Here is a 21,698-nt window from a genome sequence, read left to right on the forward strand (position 1 = left end):
AAGCAAAAGATTGATATGTTATGAACTCTATCGCATGCTCAACACTGAAAGACATTTCACCTTGTGGATGTGTTGATTTAGTTTTGCTATTCATCTACATAGTTTCTAGTTTGTTTTGTTTAATTGTCAATGAAGCTGCCATAGAAATAATGCAGCGTTTTAGTGTGGACATGCTTTTTTTGTTGAGTAAAAATAAAGGATAAATCTCTTGGGCGGCATATGGCTAAGTTTATATTTGGCTTTATAAATAACTCCAAGCTGTCTTTTATGTATATGGGTGTTTTGAATACATATATGTCTGAATATCACTTGCTTGCCTGGTGCCTGCCATGGAAGCCAGAAGAGAATGTCCTATTCCCTGAATCTAGAGTTACAGATGACTGGGAGCTGCCATGTGGGTGCTGGGAATCCCACCCTGGGTCCTCTGGAAGAGCTGCCAGTGCTCTTAACTGCTGAGCCGTCTCTCCAGACACAAGGAATCTTTTAAAGTGGTTGTTCCTGTGGCTGGGCAAATGGTTCAGCAGTTAAGAGCACTTGTTCTTGCTGAGAACCCAAGTTCAACTTCCAGCGCCATGTGATAGCTCACAGCCATCGGTTACTCCAGTTCCAGAGGATCCAACACCCTCTTCAGACCTCAGCCACTAGGCATGCACGTGGCGCATGTGCCTACATGAAAGCAAAACATTCACACATATTAAACAAAAAAATTAGGGGCTGGAGAGATGGCTCAGTGGTTAGGAGCATTGCCTGCTTAGTTCAATTCCCGGCAACCACATAGTGGCTCAAAAACCATCTGTAATGAGGTCTGCTGCCCTCTTCTGGCCTGCAGGCATACACAGAGACAGAATATTGTATACATAATAAATAAATAAATATTTTTTAAAAATTAACTGGCTTTTCCTTAACCAGGTATGGCAGCACATGCCTTTAGTCCCAGCACTATAGAGTAGAGACTGAGGCAGGCAGATCACTGTGAGTTTGAGATCAGCCTGGCTTATGTGGCAAGTTCCAGGCCATCTAGGGATACTAAAGAAAGTATCTCCAAAATAGAAAAGAAGGAAGGAAGATAATGGGAGAAATAGCTGCACTGATTTACAAGTGCACTTGCAATAAATGAGCATCCCTGCCAGTCTGCATCCTCAACAACATTTGCTGCCATCACTGTGTGTGTGTGTGTGTGTGTGTGTGTGTGTGTGTGTGTGTATCATTATTGCTGTTGCTGAGGACCAAACCAAGGGCTTTGAGCATAAGCAACCACTGTACCACTGAACTACATCCTCAGCTGCTTTTAGGGAGAGCTGACTATTCTATTAGACATATAATAGTATGTAACTGTGGCTTTAGTTTCCATCTCCTTGACAATCTGTGCAGCTAAGCATCCTTTCAGGGATTATTATTATTATTTTTTTTTTTTTTGGTTTTTCGAGACAGGGTTTCTCTGCAGCTTTAGAGCCTGTCCTGGAGCTAGCTCTGTAGACCAGGCTGGCCTCGAACTCACAGAGATCCGCCTGCCTCTGCCTCCCGAGTGCTGGGATTAAAGGCTTGTGCCACCACTGCCCGGCTCCTTTCAGGGATTATATACCATCCTGTATCTTGCCTTTGAAGTGTCTGTTCAGATATTTTCTTATATTTAAATTAGGTTGTTTAGTTCTATATTGTTAAGTTTTATAAGTTATTTGTATGGTTTGGATATGAATCTTTACCAGGCATGTGACTTACAGATATTTCCCAAGTTTTCATACTCCTAACAGTATCAATCACAAAACAATACTTCCAAATTTTGATAAAGTTCAACTTATCATATTTTGCCATTAACATAAAAAATGATTACTAAACCAAGATAATGAACATTTTCTCCTTAGTTTTCTTTTCTTTTCTTTTTTGAGATATGGTCTCAGTGTACAGCCCTGATTGACCTTGGCCCTCAGGGAAATCTACCATCTCTGCCTCCCAAGTGCTGGGATTAAAGGCTCTAATTGTACATTGCCTGTCTTGATACTCCATTGTTCTTCTTACCTTGCAGGCTTTTACCTAAAACCTTTATTATTCAAAGTAGCCTGTCTGGTTTTTTGCAGATGAAAGAGTCTATTTTAACGCTTCCTCCCCAGATCTGCCTCTTTCAACTGTCTCCTGCCCTGAGTCTTTCCAGCAACTCTGCCTAATTTGAGGGCATGTTGCTCACACTGATTATTACCTGTGGGTCCTTTGAAGATGAAAGGTACAGGCAGAGCCCAGTGATCAGTGCAGCAGGGTCTCTAATGACCTGCTCCTGATACTTAGCTTACTTGCCTGATGGGCCCTTTTGATTTTTCTCCCTTGATATTGTGAAGAGTTGAGAATCCACAAGCTGCACCAAATTCAGGCCATGGAAGAAGTTGACAGTCGCCATATGGCTTTGAGTGATGGAGAAAAGCTTATTCTGTCATCTTAGGCTGTTTATTTTTCCTTGACTCCTGTTCTATAACATGGGACAACACAATCATGCCGTTACAGTACAATGTGTACCATGATGTTAAAAGGCTAATGCTGAAGGTCTCTTATCAAAAGGCCACACGGTGCGTCAAGGGGTTTTTCAGGGTCCTGTTAAGATAAATTCTTCCCTTCCACAATGCCATTAACAAGCAACTTTCCCTTGGAGGACATAAGATGAGGGTACATCTAAGGTTATGCAAAATTCTCAGTTGGAAAACTATGACTAAAGACATTTCTTAAGAACTGTGTTGTGAGCCAGCAAGATGGCTCAGCGCATCAAGGTGCTTACTACGAAGCCTGGCCACCTAAGTGATCCCTGGGACCCACGTGATGGAGACCAGCTTCCCTAAGTTGCCTTCTAATGTTCTAATGTCCTCTTATGGTTTTATTTTATTGGATTTTCAAGACAGAGTTTCTCTGTGTAACAGCCCTAACTAGCCTGGAACTAATTCTTGTAGTCCAGGCTGGCCTCGAACTCACGGAGATCCTCCTGCCTCTGCCTCCCAAGTGCTGGGACTAAAGGCGTGCACCCCCACTGCCCGGCTTTGATATCCTCTTATGTACTGTGATACCTGTGTGCCCCTTACCTCCCTCCCAAAATAAATAAATAAGTAAATGAATAAATAAATATGCAATAAAAAATTTTAAATGTATTGAAATAGAACCGGGTGAGGGTGATGTTGTCAATAATAAAACATTACACCTGCTCTAGTGCGACTAGAATACATTTGCGATTGTTGATGCATTGTTAATTAGGCTATATTTGCTGATGACCCCCAACATCACAAATTCATTCCTCCATAGTCAGAATGGGTTGGGCAGAGTTTGAGAGACATGTCAGCAGTGTGGGACACGGGAATCTGGACATTTCAATCTCTTCCTAAATCATCTGCCTACCGCCCAGTATTGTCAAATTTGGTTTCTCAAAAAGAGTTCAAAACTCAAAATACTCACATGAAGTTTACTACTTTTATCAATAAATTCACATTGTTTTAAAGAGCCAATGGTTTGTGGGCTAAAAGAACTCAGATCAAACAAATGTATCTTGGAGATGTAGTGGAGGGAAGGCCGAACAGGTGCATCTATAAACATCAGGTTCTGATCTCTGGTTTAGAACCTACGTTACTGTTGTGGCTTGAAGATGACATTCCCCCATCAGCTCCTGTGTTTGAACACTTGGTCCCCAGCTCATATCAGGAAGCGGAGCCTTGCTAGAATATGGGTGTCCCTGGGGGGGCAGACTTTGAGGTTTTGTAGCAAGGCTCTTCTTCCTGGTCTTTTCCTACTTCTTGTGTGTGAATGAAATGTAATAAGTCTGCTTCCCGATGGCCAGCCTGGCACTTGCTCCCGCTGCCACGCCTTTCCCGCCACGATGGACTGTATCCCATCTGCACCTGCAAGCCGAAATAAACTCTTCTCCAACTTCCTTTAGGCCAAGTCAGGGTGCCTTCTATCACAGCAACAGAAAAGCAGTGAATACTGGCTCTGTGCTGATGATTGTTAGTGTTTATTATGTGATGATGGTTATGATTTAGCAAACATAACAACAATATTTTAACCTTGTTAGATATGCTGGCAAACGACATGCCATTTATGACGCAGAGCAGTGTCAAACTTCTTGTTCCATCCTACGGAAATTACCTGTCGGCTCATCTTTTAGGTGTGTCAGGGGCGGGGTGGGGGGAGACTGTGACTTGACTCAATCACAGGAACTGATGCGTCCCAGAACGAGAAGCAGTGCTGAATTCTGAGCCCACATCCAGAAACCTTCCTCGGTTTGCACCGACAGCTGCGGCAGCGACTGTGGCTTCCGGTCGCTGGATGACTGAGGCGCCTTTCTACCTCCTCTGACAGCTTGCGTCATCTCTAACCATCAGGACACTGCTACTCCAAGTGGGAATTATATTAAACTCACTTTACAGAATGAAGTTCCAGAGAGAGTAAGCGACTTACGTACTCAGGATCCCACAGCAAGCAAATAGCCAAATCTGAGTTGAGATCCAGTCACATTGATTCCGAAGTTCATGCTTTTTAGCTACCCCGGGATTCCTTGTCGTGGCATGGAGACAGAACTAAATGCTGTGTCTGCCTACACTCTCACCTATCCTGCCAGGCTGGCAGAAGGAGAATTGAGGCCAGGGCTTTCAAGGGAACACTGAGTCTACCCTGAGGTTTTCTCTTGTTTTCATAGTCCTGCATGGGGCCAAGTAGGGAAGTGGGGGTCAGGACCTTACTGTTGGAGTCTTTAAAACCTCTAAGCTGGTTGGAAGACACCCTATGATTATAAAACATATTTTAGAAAAGCTCATAGGTGTTTCATCTGAAGGACTGATGATAATATTGCCATGTTAGTGTTCTAAGAGTTTGTTGGGAGACAGGAGGAATCTCAGTAAGCCAAAAAAGCTAATTGTATATATTCTGTAAGCTTCTTCTTATTAAATGGCTAAGAGCATCATCATATAGCATGTGAGACCAATAGCCAAGCTGTCTCCACATTGCTTTAACCCACCTACTTAAACCGTTGTGTATTTCCAAAGTTCAAAACTGGCAAAAAAAAAAAAAAAAAAAAAAAAAGAACAGAATACGTAGCAGGGATCAGTGGTGGATGCAATTATAGTTCACACGTCAGAATTTAAAGCACTTGTTCTAAACATAATAGTCAAAACCAACACAGGCGCTAATGTTATAGCGCCCTTCTTCAGAGTTTCATTTTCTAAAGACAAAGGGCGGAAAGAGATGGATACATACTTGCTGGCTTGCTTGCCTTTAGCTCAGTTTCGCCACTCTTACTAGTTCAGGAACTCCTGCCTAGGGAATGGTCCTGGCTACAGTAGGCTGTAGCCTGACTTCCTCGCAGACATGCCCACAGGCAAACTCCATGGAGATAAGCCCTCATTGAGACTCTTCCCAGGTGTTTTTAAATTGTATCAAGTTGACAAAGCTAACTACCACAAGAAGTAATGTCTGAGTAAATTTTGTTTTTTTTTTTTTTTTTTTTTTTGAGACATGGTTTCTTTCTTTTTCCTTTTTTCGTTCCTTCCTTCCTTCCTTCCTTCCTTCCTTCCTTCCTTCCTTTCTTTTTTTTGATTTTTATTGAGCTCTACATTTTTCTCTGCTCCATTCCCTGCCTCTCCCCTCCCACCTTCAACCCTCCCCCTAAGTCCCCATGATCCCAATTTACTCAGGAGATCTTGTCTTTTTCTACTTCCCATGTAGATTAGATCTGTGAAAGTCTCTCTTAGTGTCCTCATTGTTGTGAGACAGAGTTTCTTTGTGTAGTATTGCAGCCTGTCCTGGAACCTGCGCTATAGACCAGGCTGGCCTCGAACACACAGAGATCACCTGCCTTGGCCTCCCAAGTACTGGGATTAAAGGTGTGCAACACCACTGCCCGGCTGAGTAATTCTTTTTTTAAATCACATATTTTATGCATTGAAGCTTTTATAATTTATTTTTATTTATTCTATGTCTTTTACATCATGTATCTTGATCCCATTTACTCCCCCATCCCTTCGCATCTGCACTCCTCCCCTGCACACCCCCCAAAGAAAACACAATTTAAGAGAAAAAAATAAAATGAGAGAAAAACTTTAAAAAAAAATCTCATCTTGGAAGCTGCCGTATGATACAGTGAGTCACACAGTAAACCCCTTTGTCCATTTGGAAGTGTTCACTGCATTGATCTGGTTCAAGGCCTCTGGTTTCTACTACCCAGTGGAAGCTGAGCCCTTGCTAGGGAGCCTCCTGGAGATCCTGTTGTTGTTCTGTGTGTGAGATCTTGCAGTTTGGGGTCTGCAGGTCGGGTCTCTTCACACGCTCCAGCAGATCATAGTAGATAATGATGTGTGGATAACAGGGTGAGCCAAACCATATCCTTTGTGTCTTGGTCCCCCAGACAGGAAATGAAGACAACTCTCCCATGCTTACAACTTTGGGGTTGACTCACCTACACCTGCACTAGCAGGGTTGGCTCTATTGTCCTGCCCTGGAGAGATGACTCGGTGGTTAAGAGCACCAGCTATTCTTCCAAAGGACTGGGGTTCAATCACCAGCACCCACATGGCAGCTCACCATTGTCTATAACTCCAGTTCCAGAGGATCTGATACCTTCACATCAATGCACATAAAACAAAGTTAAATAAACTTTTAAAATGTCTGAGTAATCTTAAATACTACGCATTCTGTTATTTATTAAAACACATAACTTTCTCTCCTTAGAATCGGAGATCAAACTCAGGCCTCATGTTCTCAGGGAAGTGCTCTCCTGAGTCACCTCCCCAGCCCCTTTCATTTCTTTCTAACTTGCTGTACTATTGAAGTGTCCAAAAGACGGTTCGTGTAAGTGCAGCCTTCCTCTTGGCTAGATGGCAAGAGAATGGGTCACTTAATGTGATGCTTGCTTGAAGTGCTTGTTCACCAGTCTATCGACAATTTTCCACTAATCTTGCTTAAATTTTTATTAAGAAAGCTGCCAGAGTATTTCAAGAGGGTTTTTGTCATATTCCTAGATTTTTTCATTAACTTGTGATAATACTTCTTTTTTTAAAAAAATAGTTGCCGGGCGGTGGTGGCACACGCCTTTAATCCCAGCACTCGGGAGGCAGAGGCAGGCGGATCTCTGTGAGTTCGAGACCAGCCTGGTCTACAAGAGCTAGTTCCAGGACAGGCTCTAAAGCCACAGAGAAACCCTGTCTCGAAAAACCAAAAAAAAAAAAAAAAATAGTTAATCTAGTTTGTAGTCTGAAAATAAACCCTTGGGTCATGATATTTTAATTAATATTATTATTTTACTAAACTTCTATATTCTATTTGTAGTACAGTATTTCATCTGTTTAGACAATCTTAAATCTATAACTGAAATTGCTATGTAATTCCTTTTTAAATTTATTGACTATAGTGCTGCCTCGTCTGTTACGTTGCCTCCTATGATGGAAGTCACATATCTTATTGCTTGTATGTCAGCAACTGGAGAGCAGGGACCAGGTCATGTTTGATTTTCTGTCTTTTGTATCGAGCACAATGCTTAAGGACATGGTAGGTGCTTGATGAATCTGTGCTGAATGATGAGAAGAACAGCATTTGGACACAGTTTCCTACAGTCCAATTTGACCCACTCTTGACGTCTGCCATATATTGTCTTCATAACTCACGTTCCAGTCCCAGTAACTTTGTGTTGTTCATTTTACTAGTTCCCGTGCAGAAATACCACTATTGAATTCAGTACTGTAGCTAGATGAATCAATTAGCGATCCCTGCACCAGCATAGCTGTATCTCAAAAATGTTAAATATGACAAAAATAATAATTTAGGCATAATTTGGGTAGGTATACCCCAGTTCTCTGGGTTAAATACTCAATGCTACCGGGAAGTGACAAAATCTTTAAGAGGTGGGTTTGATGAAGCTTTGAGGTCCTTGGAAATGTGCCCTTGAACAGTAGTGTGAGATGTTAGTCTCTTCTCTCTCGTATCTGGGCCATGCTGTGTGCACTTCTGTTCTACTTGGTGTGTTTGCCATGATACGCTGCCAAATCACCGGTCCAAATCAATGGGACCAATTATGGATTGAGCCTGTGAGCCAAAAGACACCTTCTCTTTGAGCTTCGATTCTCAGGCATGCTGTTAGAATACTAGGATGTTGACTAACATGAAGCACTAAACATCCAAACACTAACCTGGGTGTGGTGATACACTTTGGTAATCCCAGCACTTGGAAGGCAGAAGCAGGGGGATCTGAAGGTATCCTTCACTACATAGCAAGCTTGAGACCAGGAGATGCTGGACCAAACAAACAAACAAACAAACAAACAAAAAAGGCAAACAATGTTAGGCACTTGTATTAATTAGGTTTGCTTGTGCTGCCATCTCTAAACTCTGCTGATTCTGTATATCCTGTGTATCTGGCACATTGTTCTGCATCAAGGGGCTAAAATCTATGGAACTGCACACATGTGGCAGGCTTCTGGTTTGGTTTTGCTAATTTGAAGCACTGGTAGGGGACTGAAAGGCAGCAGAGAGTGAGATACCATTTTTTTCCGTTCCTGGCAGGACTGCAAGTATGACAACAACAACAACAACAACAACAACAACAACAAGAGGCTCCATGGTTAATTCAGCAATGCCATGCTGACCTCCAACAGGGAAGAAGTCTATCAAGTAGGTAGGGTGGTATGGGAGAATTGTCTGTATTCTGTCAATTCTGCCTGTATTCAGGCAGGAAGTATAGGTGGGACAATCAGACAGAAGTAGAGGCGGGACAAGGAGAACAGGAGTATTCTGGGAAGAAGGAAGCTCTTTCTGCAGTCCTGCTCAGATCACTGAAGAAGCAGGATGTGACCTGCCCTGCTGAAAAAGGTACTGAGCCATGTGGCTAACATAGATAAGAATAATGGGTAAATATAAGTTATAAGAGCTAATACGAAGCCTGAGCTAGTGGGCCTATCTTATGGAGACCTCTGTGTGAATTTCTTTGGAGCTTGCTGGCTGTGGGAACTGGGCAGGACAGAAACCCCAACAAGCAGGACCGCCTGTTACAGTAGGGGCTCTGACCTCCACTTCCTGTGCCCTTTGCCCTCTTGCCAATTCCCATTGTCCCAAACCAACCAGAAGCCAGAAGCCAGGGCAGTCTGGAGTTTGTATCACCCAGTTTCTGAGCACTGAAGGAATTAACTTGGAGGTCAAACAGGGTAAATTATATGAACCCCACTTTTCCATCTGCTTCTCTAACTTTCCAAATCCTTGGAACCAATGTCAGTGACAAATCCCTTTATATGAAATACACTGAGTTGTTTGTACTTTCTTATTAAGAAGTGATGAACTCAGTCTAGTTTATGGGTACAGCATCTGTAGCTAAGAAATAAAAATTTAATGAGAACAAGAAATCTCATATTGGAGGTAATGTTTGCTCTAGGTGGAAGAGAACAGAATGGAAGGGGGAACAAGTCATACATCATATATATCCAAAACATTTAATTTTCAAAACTAGCAGGTAAATTTTTTTATTAGTTTCTATGTTTATTAATTTAGTTGTATGTTTATCAGTCTATGTTTTCACTTGCTAGAACTATTTAATCATTATTCAAATCCTGTGGGTGCATAATATAAATGAATAAAACCAACTTTAGTTAATATTCTGTGACTGTGATGAAATATCCCGACAAAGGCGACTTGAGGGGCAAGAGTTTATTCTGGATCACAGTTCAAGTTATAGTACATCATGGTGACGGGGCTTGAGCTGCTCACGTGGTGTCCACAGTCAAGAAGCAGAGAGAAGAACGCAGCAGCTTAGCTCACTTCTTCCCTATACAGTCCAGGACCTTAGGGAATGGTGCCACTCACAGTGGGAAAGTCTTCCCACTTCAGCTAACCCAATTAAGATTCGCCCCCCGCCCCACCAGGCAAGCTCAGGGACACCTCTCACAGTTAATCCTAGATCTCATCAAGATGTCAATTGAGATTAACTTTCACCAACCCTGAGGGTGTGGATTCTGGCTCTACAGCCAGTCTGAAGTTAAGACAAATTAAGGCATTGAATTTCTTGTAATCTTTGTATCCTCATCCATAAGGATAAGGACAACAATGTCCACCTTATAGGACCATTGTCATGATTAATGGGGATAACTTATGCAAAACATCCCAGCCTACTGCTTAGGACCCAACAAGCCCTCAAGGGATCACAGAGCCTTCCTTGTGAATTTTAGGAACAACAGGGCTTGGTTCTATAAACTGCCGGTAATGTTGCGCTATGGTGCAAGGGGGGCTGCTTTCTCTTCTATTTGAAAACTCACACCAAGTTCCTTCTCTGCATACAAGAGTGGTGAATGCTCAATGCAGAAAGTTCTTAAAAATATGAGAATATGCAGGGATGAAAATTAAAATGTTGCTGTAATTTTGGCATAACTTATAAATACTTATCAGTATCGAAGACTGTCTATATGTTTACTCTCTATAGTTTGTAACGTATAATATATGGTAAGCATTTTCCTCTGTTGGGTGTCTTCTGACATCACTTTTGGCTGTGTTAATATTCTAGTGGCTAGACGAGGGTTGACTTATTTATTTAGTATGTTGACTATGGGATATTTGGTTTGTTTGTTTCTCTAATGTTTAATTGCTATGATTAATGCTATAGTGGGCATCTTTGTTCTGATATATATTCTTGTATGATTTCTTTGGACAAAATATATGTGGAAATTTAATTAAATATTATGTGTGTTTTATGACATATAATACACACAGAGAAAAAGAATTCTTTGGGTACCATGGTGAGGCGTCTCTAGCCATGGTGAGGTAATCTAGCTATGGTGAGGAGTCCAATATTCCCCAAAATTACTTTTCAATAGAGGAACTGCAGCAGACATGGATCTGCAACAGGGGACTAGCCACTTTGATGAGTGAGGAATATCAGGGACATGAAACAGAGCAGGACTTGCACAGGCCAATGAAAGCAAACTTCAACAGACTGCATGCAGGGAGAATCTCATTCAACTTTTTAAGTGTCATTTCTATCTAGACCCAACTAGATGCAGACACCAGCTGGAAATGATCCGGTACCCAGACCGTGGATTTTCTGAATGGAGGTCTCATGGTGACTTAGTTGGAAAGCTAATGCGGTAGAAACAAGTGTCACATCTCTGGCTGACCTTGAGATGTGATTTTCTTGTGTCTTGGCTACTCACCTTGTACCTGTCCTCCGTTCTAGTGTGTGGGTTTTTAGGTCCACCCTCAACTGCCTAAATGGGGAGACAAAGGGTAAATATCAACTCCCAAAGCCTTCCACTCACTCGTTAATTAATTCCTGCAATAAAATCCTACCGGCACCTGCCAGCTTCAGACTAAGATGGAGCCAATGAATTTGAAAAATAATTAAAGTCAATGAGCTGCTCTTCTGATAGGGTCCGGAAAACTCAACAACCATAATTAGGGAGAAGCGCAGAGTGAGGGGGTGTCACTTGCTGATAAACGGGACTTCTTCCAGTCATTTCGACAGAGAACCCTGCCCATATGGGAACGCCTTGCTCCATTGACTCAGAAGAGCCTTGCTGGGTTTACAAGCAGAGAGTGAATGAAGGCCAAGTACTAATCTGGGAAATGTTTCCCCTCGGCTGAAATAGGAGATCTATTTCCTTATGCCCCCCAGCCCATTGTGTCAGAATGTTGGTAAGAAATTGCGACAGTCTCTTCTGAGCTCTATGAACCCCAAAGCAGTCTGCCTAACTCTCTACCTCTACATGAGAAAAATAAGTGTTGGAATTAAGGTGATGGAGAAGCTGCATCCTAGACGGACAACGGCTGTCTGGGAGCTCAAGTTCGCTTGCATGGTTTCAGGAGAAGTTTCTTGAAAGCCACTGCAGAGAGTCTGACAATGTGGGTTTGGGATCTGCCTTGGCTGGGAGGAAGCCATGGGTCTGGGCAGAGCCTCATCTGTGTTCTAGGTTCTACATTCTATTGGGAGATGATTAGACATAGGGGTAGTTGGGCCTTCTTTTCTGCGTCTTAACAGAAATGAATTTATTTTAATTTATACTCAAATAATTCAATTATACATCAAGACCTCAGTTCACATTTATAACCAAAATACTGTTTTTCAAAATTAATGTATATAGGCTTAAAATAAAATGAGTGTAAAGATAAACTATCTTAATGCAGATAGAACTTGACTTTGCATTAGTTGAAAATTTGAAATACTGAAGAAAACTTTAAGGTTGTTATTTTGGAATCCAGCTGTCAATAGTTCTTTAGAGTGTAACAGACTCCATCAAAATGAGGTTAATTTTTATTTTGCTTATTCAACTACTTATCTTTCTTTTGGTTCTTGACCAGCTGACCTGTGGAACAGCACCTGAAAAGGGGAGAGAGGATTAAAGAAAGAGACAGAAGACAGAAGGATAGACTCGGGAGGGCTCCCAGTGGCTGCAGCAGCCCCGGATTTATTTCTCATAGCCCTTTTAGACCCAAAGCAAAGGAGGGAGGGTGCAAAAGACTTCCTTACTATGGTTCAAGGAATAAACAAGCACAATCACCTTCTTAACTCTCAAACATCTAGTAACCATTGGTCAAATACCTTGCTATTTGGCCTTGAGGAGCAAGAGCGAGCTTGAACTCTGTGACCTTAAGTCAAGATGGAATGGAGTCACATGTCCCATTAGTCTGAGGCATCTGTGTCCTTGACAGGGCCATTCTTAGTTCATGAATGCTCATATGGGAGTACACTCGCTCCCTCCAACTCTGTATCCTAGGCTGACCTTAAACTTGAGGTCTCCCAAGTGTTAGGATTTCAGGTATGAGCCTCTGCACCCGGCTTCTGAAGAGTTAATTTATAAAAGTCATCAATATTGTGTATACATGCACGAGAAAACAAGAGAGTTCTGCCCACCAAGCTATGACCTGAAGCTTTTTTGGTGTCTAGAGTTGGTTTTATGTTTAGGAAAAGCACTGTGCCAAACCGCCTGGCAGAGTTCCTCTCCCCGTGTGTCACGCTGCTCCTCGGAGCCCTTCTCCACCGCAGTAACTTTTCCTTTCACTCTGAATCATAGCACGATGTTTCCCCCCCCCCCCCCCAGGACATTCTATCAACAATAAATTACAAGTCCTGTGCTACGGACAATGCTATTACTCAGTTGAGGGACAGGCGGCTTCGTAACCAAGTTGGTTCGCATGTCAACGGCAGATGCTTTCTTGCTGTATTCAGCTTCAAAGGAACGAAAGGCCTTACGCTCACCGCAGTGCACACCCAGACTGACCCCTGAGAATTTCTTCCTTCCTCGCGTGCTGGGGTTTTCCAGGAGAGATCACAAAGGTGAGATGCATGCTTTCAACAAACCTTGAAGAGAGGATTGTGTCAGAAATCAGAACTCGGCCACTTTATGTTACCCAGTGATGCACGAGGCCTCATTCATTACAGTCAGGCCTGGGCAGTGGGGTCATTTCCTCAGGCAGCAGCTCGTTATGGGACTCTGACGAATGTGCCCAGATCTCATTTGACTCAAGGGTGGGCTGTGAGGCCTTGCCTTCGTGCTTTCCAGGTAACTGCTGAAAGAGACGTGGTGTGACAGCAATAATTTATAGCTTCATGCTCAGTGAAATGACCTTTCTGTAGGATTGACCTCCCACAAATGCACCATGAAGGCCACCGTGGGCCCAGTCATTGTCATAATTGTTTTATATTTTCCACTAATCAAGGGCATAACCCCAAGGTAGATACCGTTATCTGTTATTATATCCTTACTTGACACACGAAGCCACCGAGGCACAGAGCTTACCCTGCTTAAAGTCCTAGCTCACACGAACGCAGGCAGTTTGGTTCAGTCTTTTTTTTTTTTTCTTTTTTCTTTTTTTGGTTTTTCGAGACAGGGTCTCTCTGCAGCTAGTTCAGTCTTTTTATGCTTTCAGCAGCTACAGTGGGCTACTGCAATGCTATAGTTCTGGAGAGCTGGAATAAAGAATGAGGTGGACAGAAATGCCCCACAGTTTGTTCAAACTGACAACGGAAGTCCTGCTGTCCGTGAACCTGGGGTCGGGAGAGGAAGGGAAGACTCATTTCAGCTTGGCTATGGAGTGGCGGGGAAAGTGTCAATCTAAAACAGGAAGGAAGTCAGTCACCTGAGATGGTACACTAACTCAGCATTCGGGAGTCCTCATAGAGCTACCCAAATATTAAATCTAGGCCTTACGACACCCACATAGCCCTGACATCATATTTGGAAGTCATCGAACCACATTGGTGAATTACCTTGACGGAAATCAAGGAGTCTAAAGTGTCAAGTCACGGTCTGGTTTCCAGCGAGCTGTGATAGGGAAGTTAATTAAAACTAGGAATTGAATTTTTCTTTTTAAGAGAAACGGCCATTGAGTGTTAATCAGCTGTAAAGAAGGGAGCAGAAAGCCAGGGGATCCATAAAGCCGCTCTGCCCTGTGAGCACAGTTGCTTCACCTCTGACCTCCATAGCTGAGCAAGGATTTGGCTCCAGTAATCTTCCCTGGGAAGCCAGCAGTTTGAACTGCTGCCACCAGCAAATGAGTTTTCTCTACAGAGAATGAATTCTCCTGAACTGCTGAAACAAAGGTCTGTGTCCCGGGTGGCTATTATTTATTTGCTGGAGACGCTGCGAAATATCCCCTACTGTCTTCCCTGGGTCTGGGAGCTGAGAGCCATGGTACTTAGCTTCAGGTCTAACCGAACAAAGCTCGCCGAAGGGAGAAAGTGGCGGGATGAGGGACAAGAAATATGAAAAGCGCCTACTAATACAGGCCTCAAAGTAGGGGAGTCATAAAAGCGAGCCTTGTTTACTGACCTCCTCCTGTCTTGAGGATGGGGCACATGACTGAATTAACGATTTGGTACAGCAGCAGTGGTGTTCGGGGCAGACAAGGGAGGGGGCCGGTCAGAGTTATTCTGATACCTTCTCTGAGTGAGCAGCAGTGAGTTATTCTGATACCTTCTCTGAGTGAGCAGCAGTGAGTGACCAAACAGCAGCTGCGGGCTCACATTCTGGTTTCCGTTTCCCTCCCGTCAAGAGTCTGAGCTTTTGTGGGCCATTGTAATACATAGATCACTGTGAAAATGGCCTCGTGTCCCACTGCCTTTGTCAGTGCAGTATGGAGCCTTGCTGCCTTAGTCTGTAGGAAAAACCAGGATGAACGGACTGGAAACCGGCTTCTCTCAATTCTTCCAGCTCCAAAGAAGCCAGAGTGTACTGCAACCGTGGATCCCATCCCCACTTCCGGTGTCATCGACTGACCTATGATTTGAGGAAATCGTCCACTCCATCAACTCCCATTCGTCTGAGTACTGTGTGTTTCCTAACTATTCCAGATGAAACACCCCAAAGTCTTCTGTATGCTCCAGCACAGTGGTTCTCAACCTTCCTAATGCTGCAGCCCTTTAACACAGTTCCTCATGTTGTAGGGACCCCCAACTGGAAAAATATTTCGTTGCTGCTTTATAAGTGTAATTTTGCTACTGTTATGAATCATAATGTAGGGATATGTGTTTTCTGGTGGTCTCAAGGCATTCTCATAAAAGGGCTGTTGGTCTCCCAACATGGTCTTGACCCACAGGTTGAGAACCAGTGTTCTAGCGTCTTGAATGAACAGACCCAAATGCTATAAAGATACAGTTTACTAGAGGGATTTATATATTTTGGAAAGCACAGTCCTGACTCCGTGTACAAAAAAAAAAAGTTGATCAAAAAAAGAGACAACTAACCAAACAAAAACAAACAAAAACAACTTAAAATCCTAAGAGTGGATGAATAATATCAGTATTGAGGTCGCATATTTTGCAGACAGGCCAGTCCCCCATAACTCACTGTCACTTTTATGAGCCACATAGCTCAGGCTGGCCTCACATTCACGGCTTTTACATTTTAGTAATAATCTTCTTTGTGGAAATCAGGTTTATAGGGTGATCAACAGAAAAATATTTATAATGCAAAAGCCAAGACTTTGGTAAAATAAATCTTGGTATTTTCTTAGAATACTATGTTTGAAATGACTATGTGCAGATATCTTTAGCAAAGAAAAGAGTTCTGAATATTGGGGAATTTTCTTTTTCCTTTTTTTTGGGTTTGATGTTGTGCTTAGTGAAAAAGTACTGTGGAATAATTAACATGATGTAAGTTGGTTTCCTAAGAGGATTTCTTTCTTTCTTTCTTTCTTTCTTTCTTTCTTTCTTTCTTTCTTTCTTTCTTTTTATTTTTTTAAATATTTATTTATTATGTATACAATATTCTGTCTGTGTGTATGCCTGCAGACCAGAAGAGGGCACCAGACTCCATTACAGATGGTTGTGAGCCACCATGTGGTTGCTGGGAATTGAACTCAGGATCTTTTTGGAAGAGCAGGCCGTGCTCTTGACCTCTGAGCCATCTCTCCAGCCCCTCCTAAGAGGATTTCTAACATAATGATGCTCAGATGGAAGCCTGGGCCACTGAGACGGGAGACGGTGGTTAAAGGTGCGTGCAGCGCACACCTGAGTTTAATCCCCAGGACCCATAAAAAGGTGGGAAGAGAGAAGTGGTTCCTCAGAGTGGTCACCTGAAGGCAGCACAGCATGTGTGCACACACAACGAAAACACACTCAGATAGTAATAGTAACGACAATAACGATATCTAGAAAGATGCATATAAAATACCAAGAGGGTGCTGGAGCGAAGGCTGCAAGCTGAGTGTGGTTGAGCACGCCTTTAATCCCAGCATTTGGGAGGCAGAGGCAGACAGGTCTCTGTGGACTGGAAGCCAGCCTGATCTACATAGGGAGTTCCAGCACAACCAAACCAAGGCTACACAGAGAGACCCTGTGTGTGTGTGTGTGTGCGTGTGTGTGCGTGTGTGTGACAGAGAGAGAGAAAGGGGGGGGGGGAGGGAGAGAAGGAGGGAGGGAGAACCTGGGTTAGATTCCCTGGGTGTCAGTCCTGCATGACAGTTAACATCTGTAACTACACTCCCAGGGGATTTGACGCCCTCTTGTGGCCTCCTTGGATCTGCAAGCAAGTGGTATACAGACAAACAAGCAGGCAAAACACCCATACACATAAAATAAAAATAAATCTTAAAAAATATTAACAGAGACAAGATTATAGAAACTTACATTTTAATCTTTTTACTAATATGCATTTGTAGTTTTTGAATGAAGTACATGTGTTATTTGATTAATAAACTAATTGCAAAATATATTTTTTCTATTTCTTTTCTTTTCTTTTCTTTCTCGGGACTGTGTTTCTTTGTATAGCCCTGGCTGTTCTGGAACTCATTCTGTAGGCCAGGCTGTCCTCAAACTCATAGAGAGCCATCTGTCTTTTTACCTTTTGGACATTGGGATTAAAGGTGTGCATCACTACTACCCAGTAAAAAAGTATATCTTAACTGTTCTCACATACACACTCATGTAACCATATGAGGTGAGAGATTTACCAGCTGACTTGATTGTAGCAAACATTTCATGAGAAACACATTTCATACCACCATGTGGATACCTGCTGTGGGGTGGTCTTTCTGTATGTTGTGAATATGTATTACTCTCATTGGTTGATAAATAAAGCTGCTTTGGCCTATGGCAAGGCAGGATATAGCCAGGCGAGAAAACCAAGCAGAGATACAGAAGAAGGGCGGAGTCTGGGAGACAACAGCCAGCCGTCAAGAAGGCAAGGCATAAAAGTATAAGGTAGTAAGCCATGAATCATGTGGCAAGGTGTAGATAAAAATATGGATTAATTTAAATGCAGGAGCTATCTCATAATCAACCTGTGCCATCATCCAAACATTTATAATTAATTAAGCCTGAGTGATCATTTGGAAGCGTCTGTGAGACTGGGCGGGACAGAGAAACTCTGCTTGTAGATACCCTCTATATATACAATGTTATTTGCCAATGTGCTTCAAAAGATGGAAAAATATTGAATAGCTATGGAGAGAGTGGACAGCCTTGTCTTGTTCCTGATTTCAGTGGGATTGCTGTGAGTTCCTCTCCATTTAGTTTGATGTTGGCTGTTGGCTTGCTGTATATTGCCTTTATTATGTTTAGGTATGGTCCTTGTATCCCTGCTCTCTCCAAGACCTTTATCATGAAGGGATGTTGTATTTTGTCAAAAGCTTTATCGGCATCTAATGAAATGATCATGTGGTTTTATTTTTCAGTTTGTTTATATGGTGGATTATGTTGACAGATTTTCGTATGTTGAACCATCCCTGCATCTCTGGGATGAAGCCGACTTGGTCATGGTGGATAATGGTTCTGATGTGTTCTTGGATTTGATTTGCCAGTATTTTATTTAGTATTTTTGCATCAATGTTCATGAGTGAGATTGGTCTGTAATTCTCTTTCTTAGTAATGTCTTTCTGTAGTTTGGGTATCAAGGTAATTGTAGCTTACCATCATTTTGAGTGAGGTAACCCAGACACAGAAAGACAATTATCACATGAACTCACTCATAAGTGGGTTTTAAACATAAAGCAAAGAAAACCAGCCTACAAATCACAATCCCAGAGAACTTAGACAACTATGAGGACCTTAAGAGAGACATACATAGATCTAATCTACATGGGAAGTAGAAAAAAACAAGATCTCCTGAGTAAATTGGGAGCATGAAGACCTTGGGGGAGGGTTGAAGGGGAGGGGAGAGGCAGGGAGGGGAGCAGAGAAAAATTTATAGCTCAATAAAAATCAATAATAAAAAAGAAAGCACTACATTAATAAAAAAGATGGAAAAATAATTGTACAGAACATGAAAGCACAGAATTTCTGTTTCAAATGAGAAGGTTATTTATAATATTTTCAGGCTGAAAGCTTTCTTAAGGAATACCTGGGCCTGGAGAGATGGGTCATTGGTTAAAAGCACTGACTGTTCTTCCGGAGGATCTAAATTTGATTCCCAGCACCCACATGGCAGCGAACAATGATCTGTAAATCCAGTTCCAGAGGATCTGATGGCATCTTCTGGCCTCTATGGGTACCAGGCAGATGTACATGCTGGCAAAATGCCCAAACCCATAAAATAAAATCAATGATAATTATATTTTAAAAAGAACACCTAAGTCTCTTAATTTATTTTTAAAAAATGCACCATAGCAGTGAGAAGGAGATAGATTTTGGTCTGAGTCCAGAAGTTCAGACCAAAGTTCCTGGTGGGGAACCAAACAAATAGGTGTTTCCTAAAGCACCAGGGCACTTGTGTAACCTGGCGTGGGGGCACAGTCATTTACTGATGTCAGGAGGTCTCAAAAATGCCCAGATCACTGCCTGCTCAGCAGCGGAGAAAACTCTCTGAGCGTGAGAAATCTCCTCTCCCTCCCCCCCCCCCCCCACCGCGCCCCGGCCCCGCCCCTACCCCGCCCCAAGCCGCCTGGCGAGCTGGCGTCCCCATTTGCCAAATGAAGTCCGCTCTAGAGAATGCTGTTATAAAGAACTCCCTGTGGTAGCGTGTCGATGACATCTTTCATGAGAAAGGCGATCAACTTGGCACCATGTGCAATTAAACAGACCCCAGAGGTCTGAGGAGACTCACAAGACCAGCCTTCTTACAGTGCGCGTTGGACTAAATTAATAGATCAGCTGGGATCGATAAAAAGGGAAAATACTAGAGAGTCTTGCTGCTGTGTACTGCCCTTGGAGAGGCCCTGCCGGTTCAGCTTTGGGATCTGGGTGACATTTGGCATTGATTTCCGCATCTTAACATCTTTATAGGAGGCAGTTAGGCTGTGTAAAACCCTTTAGAGAGCCTGCCGCTCAACTTCCCCACCTGCTCACTTCCGTTCTAGTCTCTCTGCCTTTTGCCTAAGAGGCACTTGTCTTCTTTAGGCAGCGATACCCCTTTCTACTTTAATCCAGAATGCATTTCTATTACATTTTAACTTGTAAAGGGACGTTATTTCCCCCTTCTCTCTTTCTCTCTCTCTCTCTGTGATATGTGTGGGTATATGTCTACAGGTGAGTGTGCGAGTGTGTGACTGAATCTGGAGGTTAGCGGACAGCCTTGTGTAGGAAGTTACCACTTACAAGGCCAAGAGGAGTCAACCTGCAGGAGTCTGCCCGGAGCTGTTAGAGGTCCTGATCCTTCCTAGCCAATGAGAGGTGACCACACAATGCCAATGGATCCGAAAGCCTGGGTGCTGGGAGGGTATATAAGTTTTTTCCTATTGTTAGATAAATCAGTCTGCTGTGTCCCTTTCACGGGACTCCCGGCTTCTGTCAGGTCAAAACGGCTCTAGGACAGGAACCAGCAAGTTCAGATCAGTAAACACATAGATGGACAGGTAGTCAATGCTATGCCAACAGCAGGGGACAGAACCAAGCCATAACCCCAGGGATAGTTGAGGAGTCCTCTGCTTGCCATCCCTTGGATGCACACACTATGTGTCAGCTGACAGGTTGTCAAATGTCAGATGTCATGCCCCAGCTGTGTTAGGTGTCCATCACTTTCTGAGGTCCAGATGAGCGAGTCACACCCTTTCCTTGGTCGGGCATGTCAGATAAGTTCCTGAGCCTGGTTCTCCAGATATGATTTTATGTGAACTTGACTCAAGTTAGAGTCATCGAAGAGAAGAAGACCTCAATTGAGAAAACGCCTCCGTAAGGCCTCTCTGTAGGGCAGTTTTTAAATCAGTGATGGATGAGGGAGGGCCCAGTCGCAGTGGGTGGTTCCATTCCTGGGCTGGTATCCTGGCTTTTGTGAGAAAGCAGGCTGAGCCAGCCAGTAAGCAATACTCCCCTGTGGTCAGTTCCTGCCTCCAGGTTCCTGCCCTGTTTGGGTTCCTGTCCTGACTTCCTTCAGTGATGAACAGCAATGTGGAAGCATAAGCAAAATAAACCCTTTCTTCCCCAAATGCTTTGGGTCATGGTGTGTCGTCACAGCAGTAGTGATAGTGACCCTAACTGGGACAATACCATGTACTCCTACGGTCCCACAATGCAATTACTCCAATATGCTTAGAGGATATCTCCCTTTCTGCACTCAGGAAAAACTCATTTATTAGTCTGTGCTGGATAGGTGGTTCCTGACAGATGGTATCATTTTTGTGTCTATCTGGGGGTTGAAATCAGCTTTCTCCTTCACAACTGAGCCCAAAGCTGTGTATAAAATGTAGTCCTTCCAGGGCAACCGCTTTATACAACACGGAGTAATAGGGCAGCGCATAGCCTGATCTCAGCGGCGGGCTGCTGCCGTCTAAGAGTGTGGCTGGCAGGAAAGCCACCTTCTGAGGGGGCTGCTGCTGATTGACAAGAGGAGAAGGCATGTGGGCAGGCTTCAGTGTCTCTCAATCTGGGCATCTCCATAGACCTCCATACCTCTGAAGAGCTCGGGATAGGCCCTGGGGAGAAGACTTCTGGTCCGAACTGAGGGCTAGGCTATCATGCTTTGGGGAACTCTTGGAACGCAAGCATGGGCACAGATAAAGCTGAGCTTCAGCTAGGTTGGGCGAGGGGACATCTTTCCCTGATGACTTCAGATTCTTGATTCCCTTATCCCTGTGGCAGCCTGTGACACTCTGTCTCCCCTGCTCCTGAGCTTGCCATACGCAGAGACCAAGTTCTTGGTAATTTCTGGGACAAAGAACTGGACTGGGGGAACGTTGGCTAGATATCCTCCCCGTGGTCCAGTCTGCAGAGGCCAAGGCAGGAGGGAGGTGGCATGTAAACATGGCCGCCAACGGCCTGCTGAGTGGGAGTGGGTGGGGAAGAAGGAAGTTACTCGAACAGGGAAGTGCTGAGCAGAATTAGTGTGTTTCAACCT

This window comes from Arvicola amphibius, chromosome 7, assembly GCF_903992535.2.
Source record: "Arvicola amphibius chromosome 7, mArvAmp1.2, whole genome shotgun sequence".
In the NCBI taxonomy this organism is placed as follows: domain Eukaryota; kingdom Metazoa; phylum Chordata; class Mammalia; order Rodentia; family Cricetidae; genus Arvicola; species Arvicola amphibius.